At 33.3% G+C, this 5,955-nt stretch overlaps 1 pseudogene; it reads left to right on the forward strand.

Moving 5' to 3' along the window:
* Positions 1-2,337: 2,337 nt before the first annotated feature.
* On the forward strand, positions 2,338-4,514 carry LOC149141537 (triosephosphate isomerase, cytosolic pseudogene; annotated as a pseudogene).
* Positions 4,515-5,955: the final 1,441 nt, after the last annotated feature.

The following is a 5,955-nucleotide window of genomic DNA, read 5'->3' on the forward strand; positions in this document are numbered from 1 at the left end:
TGCTAAAGCGAGAAAACTTTAACCCCACAAAAACGTCATTTAAGGCCTCAAACTGGCCCTAGAAGGTTTCATACACTATTTCTCCAAACTGGGTCACATCGATAAAACTACTCCTCTAAGTTGATTCCTTCAATTTTTCCACTTTAAAAGAATCAAGATGGATGAAAAATTAAATAGTGATCCAAGCATAGATCATTTATTGACTTTTTATTCGTTTCATTGTTGTAACCTTCCAAATTCAAAAAATCAAAAAAACTTGTCACTATATTATATTTATCCATATATTTAGAATTTCTTTAACTATTGTGTCTTTGCTTTCATCATAATTTTTGTGACTAGATCCTTGATCTTTCCCCTCAACTATTCTTTTAAACTTCGTGATTACTTCTCTTATGTAGTATCTTTGCTTGGATGGTTTTGGATATGCAATTTCTATGTTCTTTAGGGATCTAACATGAGGAGTTCTTTGCATGTGTGCATCTTCCCCTATTCTTGCTTGAAGTCTACTCACACCATTTATTTTTTTAGAATTCATTGCTTTTTTATTTGAAGTTGCTTACAACATGTTCACAATTGTTCTTTTCCCAAGTTCATTTAACATGATAGGACAATCATCAAGAGAATGATCTCCCACCCCACAATGGTTGTAATACTTCAAATTTCTTCTTTATTTCAAAGGGAAATCATAACTTATTTGGTCCCCTTTATATAATATAAAGCAATATGTTCTATATATTCTTTCTCAACCACCATCATGGTCACCTCTCCCCCCCCACCCCCATATACCTCCTCTACCCTTCTTTTTCTTCTATATCCATAGTTGTTCTTCTTGATGTTCTTATGTTGCCTTTTTGTGGTATATTGATTGATGGTTTATTTTTCTCCAATTTTAGCCACATTCTAATGTATTATAATTGTTCATTAAAAAATTACATGCCATTTTTTCTAACATTTATATTCTTCATGTTATATGGGCAATCCCTTGTATCATGATTTGTTATAGCTTCATAGATCTCACAATTTGTTTTTAAGAATCTACTTTCCTTAGATTTTTAGTAGTTTTATTAGCTAAGGTTTTGAAAGGTAACCATCCTTTATATGTTCTTCAAAGATACAATTTATACAATAGAGTTATACTCTCCTTTATTATAAAGTCATTTCTTGGATTATTTTTCGCAACCTTTCTAAATTTTCTTCCAATAATATATCATTTGTCGAATTGGACCATGCCTCACTATTCCTATTTATGAGGATGTCTTCAAATCCGCTTCATATGTTTTATTTCATGATTTCTTGATGGAACTCTTATATTTTGTAGTAAACCAACAAAAAATCATTATATCAAAAATTCTTATATAGTAAAAATAAAAATAATTCTTTTTTCATTATCTCTTATTGGCAAGTGGGGTTGTATATTTATCTCCTTTAGCTTATGGGCTAGCATCTATGTTTTGAATACGGATAAGAATTCATATTTGACCTCATATTTCATCCCTAACTTATTATGTGTGAAGTTCATGAACCTTGTAAGTGCTCTATGTGTTAGGGAACAAACAAATTGTACCACTCATTTTGTTTCACCAGATATAACCATAACAAACCATATATTATCACATATAAACCAATGTCTTTTGGGGTATTCATCATCCTCATATAATGGAAAAGGTATTCTTTGATTATATACGATCATTGTTATTAGTTGGGCTCCTAATGGTGGAGCCAATGGTTGAAAAATCCTAGCTTGACTAGTAGTCTTTTTTTACTGGGGCCTAATTTCAAGTGGATTCCTCTCTTCAACAATTTCATTTGTCCAAGTAATTCCTTGTGAATATGTTTGACAATATCATCGATATATTCAATTATTATTGTCCCTTGTCTTTCCAAATGTCCCTTTATAAATTGAACCCCAACATCTCTTCACTTTATAATTTTGGTCTATTAAATTCAACAAGGGAGAACTTCCACAAGATTCTCAAATCTTATAATCATAAAGTTCTCTCCGTCTTCTTATGTTATTATTAACATGTGATCTTTTTTGTAGTAGTATTAATATTGTAGGTTGAATCTACCTACTTTTATCTTGTTGGCTTTAGATTGATGTGATGTCAAGTTCTATGTGTAGTCCTTATTAGAGCTTTGCCTACAATATGGTATTTCTTGTTTCTTGAATATTTAGTAACCTCCTTTGATATTCCAATATTCAACATTGATAATTACGCCTAGAGGCGTTTTATTTTCGGGCTTGAGGTGAGAAAACATTGTTTTCACCCCAGCCAATCTGAAGTCTTCGTTTTCGTTGTTCAATCAAATTGAAATTTGACGCATGGAGAAAGTTGAATGGACGTTTGTCTTCGGGTACTTGCTGGCTTCACGTACTTTCTGAAATGTCTCCCGACATCTCTGTACCATGGGTGCTCTCTTGACGTCTCTGTACCATGGCCTCTGTACTACCGTCGCTGCTCCACCGTCACTGCTCCACCAACTGTTATGGAAGTCAATGTTTTAAGATCATGGTGTTGGCCGAAAGCCTCATTTGCCTTATCAACTCGCAAGTTCATGACTAACATGTTTTTATCAAGGAAGCAATTTGTTATTGATGTTCTTCATCCTGGTAGGCCAAATGTATCTAAGGCCAAGCTGAAGGAGAAGCTTGCGAAGTTGTATGAGGTCAGAGATTCGCAGACAGTATTTGTCTGTGGGTTCAGAACCCAATTTGGAGGTGGAAAATCTTCAAGGTTTGGCTTGATTTAAGACAGCTTCGAGCATGCCAAGGCCTATGAAGCCAAGTATAGGCTTATTGAAGGCACTATTTAATTGATATTATGGCAGACATAAGACTGAGATTGATAGTTGAAGGCACTAATTTGGTCAAATTAAGATCATCATAACTTTTATAGAACAAAAGTTTAACTCATTGAAATGTGGCCGAAGCTTTTAAAGAATTTAGCCCAATCAATACTGAATTTAGCTCCAATTCATTTCAAGAACATGGAAAGTTTATACAAATGAAACAATTTAAATGAACCAAAGCTAGGGAAACAATTTTGTTTAATTGATATTATGGCAGACATAAGACTGAGATTGATAGTTGAAGGCACTAATTTGGTCAAATTAAGATCATAACCTTTATAGAACAAAAGTTTAACTCTATGAGGCACAAGTGACATTTTTGAGTCAATTAAGATAGTGATACGTACATTGGCTAAAAAGAAGCCAAAGGGCCTCTTCTTGGAGACTATTTTGGTAAGGTATATCTTGATGACATGTGGAAGAATTGGCTGGTATACCCTTCACCATTATCTGCCAAATTTTCTTGGTAGCATTTGCAGCCATGGTGGTTTCCAGCACTCTTAGTTTACCAGCAATTCCAACTTTCTCTTACCAATTATTCTTGTTTGGGATTTCAATCAGATGAGGAGTTTTTCTTTGAAAGAATTGATACATCTATGAAGCTAGTGCTGGGAAATTCCACAGGCATGATTACCACATACTATTTATCTTCTCTAGGTGATGGGCATGAAAAAATTGATATGGAGTTCTTGCAAAATGTAACCCTACATTTTACACACAAAACATTTATGTCAATTGTTCAGCCAATAGAGAGCAGTAACAATTCTATTTATGGTTCAACCCAAGAACAAATTATCTCTACCTGAATCTTTCGTGTAATTTTTTTGTGTATTTTTTGGGAGAGGTTTCCTTGGTCGATTTGCGAGAACACAATGGGTTGTAAGTTTGTAATTTTTTTATTGGAGGCAACTGGAAATGCAATGGTACTTTGGAGTAGGTTAAAAAACTTGTTAGTACTCTTAATGAAGCAGAAGTGCCATATGAAGATGTCGTGGAGGTTGTTGTGAGCCCTCCACTTGTGTTTCTTTCAACAGTGAAGGCCTTGCTATGCTCTGATTTCGCAATTGCTACGCAGAATTGTTGGGTAAGAAAAGGAAGTTCTTTCATTGGAGAATAGTGTAGAGATGTTGATCAATTTGGACATTCCATGGGTCATATTTGATCATTCAGAGAGAAATCTTCTACTGAAAGAAGATAATGAGTTTGTTACAGATAAAGTGGCTTATGCACTTTCTCAAGGTTTGAAGGTAATAGCTTGTGTTGGAGAGACTCTTGAACAACGGGAAACTGGAGATACATTGAATGTACTTTCTGAACAAACCAAAGCAATAGCAGATAAGGTGGTTGACTGGAGTAACATCGTTATAGCATATGAGCCTGTTTGGGCGATTGGAACTGGAAAAGTTGCAACCCCAACTCAGGCTCATGGGGTGCACTATGAATTAAGGAATTTGCTTGAGGTAAATCTTAGTCCTGAAGTACTGGAATCAACCCAGATTATTTATGGTGACTCTGTAAATATTGGAAATTGTGTTGAATTGGCAGTACAACCTGATCTTGATGGATTTCTTGTTGGAGTAGCTTCACTGAAGGCTGAATTTGTGGACATCATTAAGTCTGCAACTGTGAAGCAAGGTTTTGGCTTCTTTGCACGTGTTTTCTAGAAGAAATTTATAGTAGCATTTGTGCATAAAAATGGCCACTACAAAATATCCCACGTGATTTCATTCTACTTTTATGGCGTGAAAGACAATGCCTAGGTTACATCTTCTTATGACAAAGAAAATTACTTTTGGAAGTATAATATGCCATTAGAAATTAAATGGTTATCTTTATTCTCCAGCTTTTTGACATAAAATCTGTTTTTTAAGATTATACTGGTTTCAATGAAAAAATTAGAGAAAACCGAAGAACAGATTACCACAATTACTCTTTTATCTGAACCCACAAAAAATTGTTAACTTTGTTGATGGTTTACCAATCAAAGTATTTGTGAACAACGAGGTCATGTTTGAGTTGCAAATGTTGAGGTCGTTGGTTGATGTGAAGTGTGAATATAATAGATATTATAATCAACGTAGAGAGAACTTCATATTGATTAATCCAACATGTTTTAAAATCAAAGATGTTAGAGTTAACAACTAAGACCAACTATGTTATAAATTGTTATAAACTAAGAAATTTAATAAATAATAATAAATACTACTCCTACATGTTATCACAAACTTTTCTTGACCTTCAAAGTTTTAATTTTTATTTTATTTTTTATATTTGAATGTGAATTATGTTATAATTGTGGGTGAATGTCATGTACAACTCAATTTTCTCTTCTCTGTTGTTAGGAATTTTCTCTTTTCTGTGGTTAGGTTTTGGTATTGAAAATGAATGTTATTGAGGTTTCAGTATTAAATGTTTTTACATTTTGGTATTGAAAATCAATTTTTTTGGTTCAGGTTCCTTATCTCTCCTGAACCCAACCATTTATAGAATTTGGTCATATGAGTAAGAATTTTAGTGTTTTTAAAGCTTATTATGTATGTGTTTAAGAATGTAGTAACCACAATAGCTAGTGGATGAAGGACTTTAGAGTTTTTTTTGGATTAGGAGATGATCATAATGTTGTAAATGTAAGTAGTTGAAAGTTGTATTCTAATTGACTCATTTATCTGAATACATTAATGCTCTCCAAAATAGTAATATAATGTAGTATACCGAGAAAGAAATGTTGAATAGATGGCGAGAATCATAATATCATGCAGTATACAGTTATAAAATTGTTGAATAGATCAGTTCCTCTATCTCATATAGTCCAACATGTTGTCTTTTCTTTAGGACCTTCGGGTGACTATGATAATCACAAACTATTGTGTGCCAAGAATGTTATTTTCCTATTAACAAATGTTGATTTAGCATTTCCCAATGCAAGTTATAATGTTTTATGTAATTTTTGCTATAGCATAATTTCTAACTTGAGTGGGAGGCACTAAGCTTCCTTGCAACACTTTTTTTAAATGAATTGTTAATTTTACATTCAATACATTTACATATAATCAAAATTTAACCTCTTCCTCTTTGGTGTTCCCTTCCCTTCTCCCACTTTATTTC

The sequence above is a fragment of the Pinus tabuliformis genome, chromosome X (genome assembly GCF_031772625.1).
Source record: "Pinus tabuliformis cultivar Carrire ecotype Pingquan chromosome X, CPIR1, whole genome shotgun sequence".
In the NCBI taxonomy this organism is placed as follows: Eukaryota; Viridiplantae; Streptophyta; class Pinopsida; order Pinales; family Pinaceae; genus Pinus; species Pinus tabuliformis.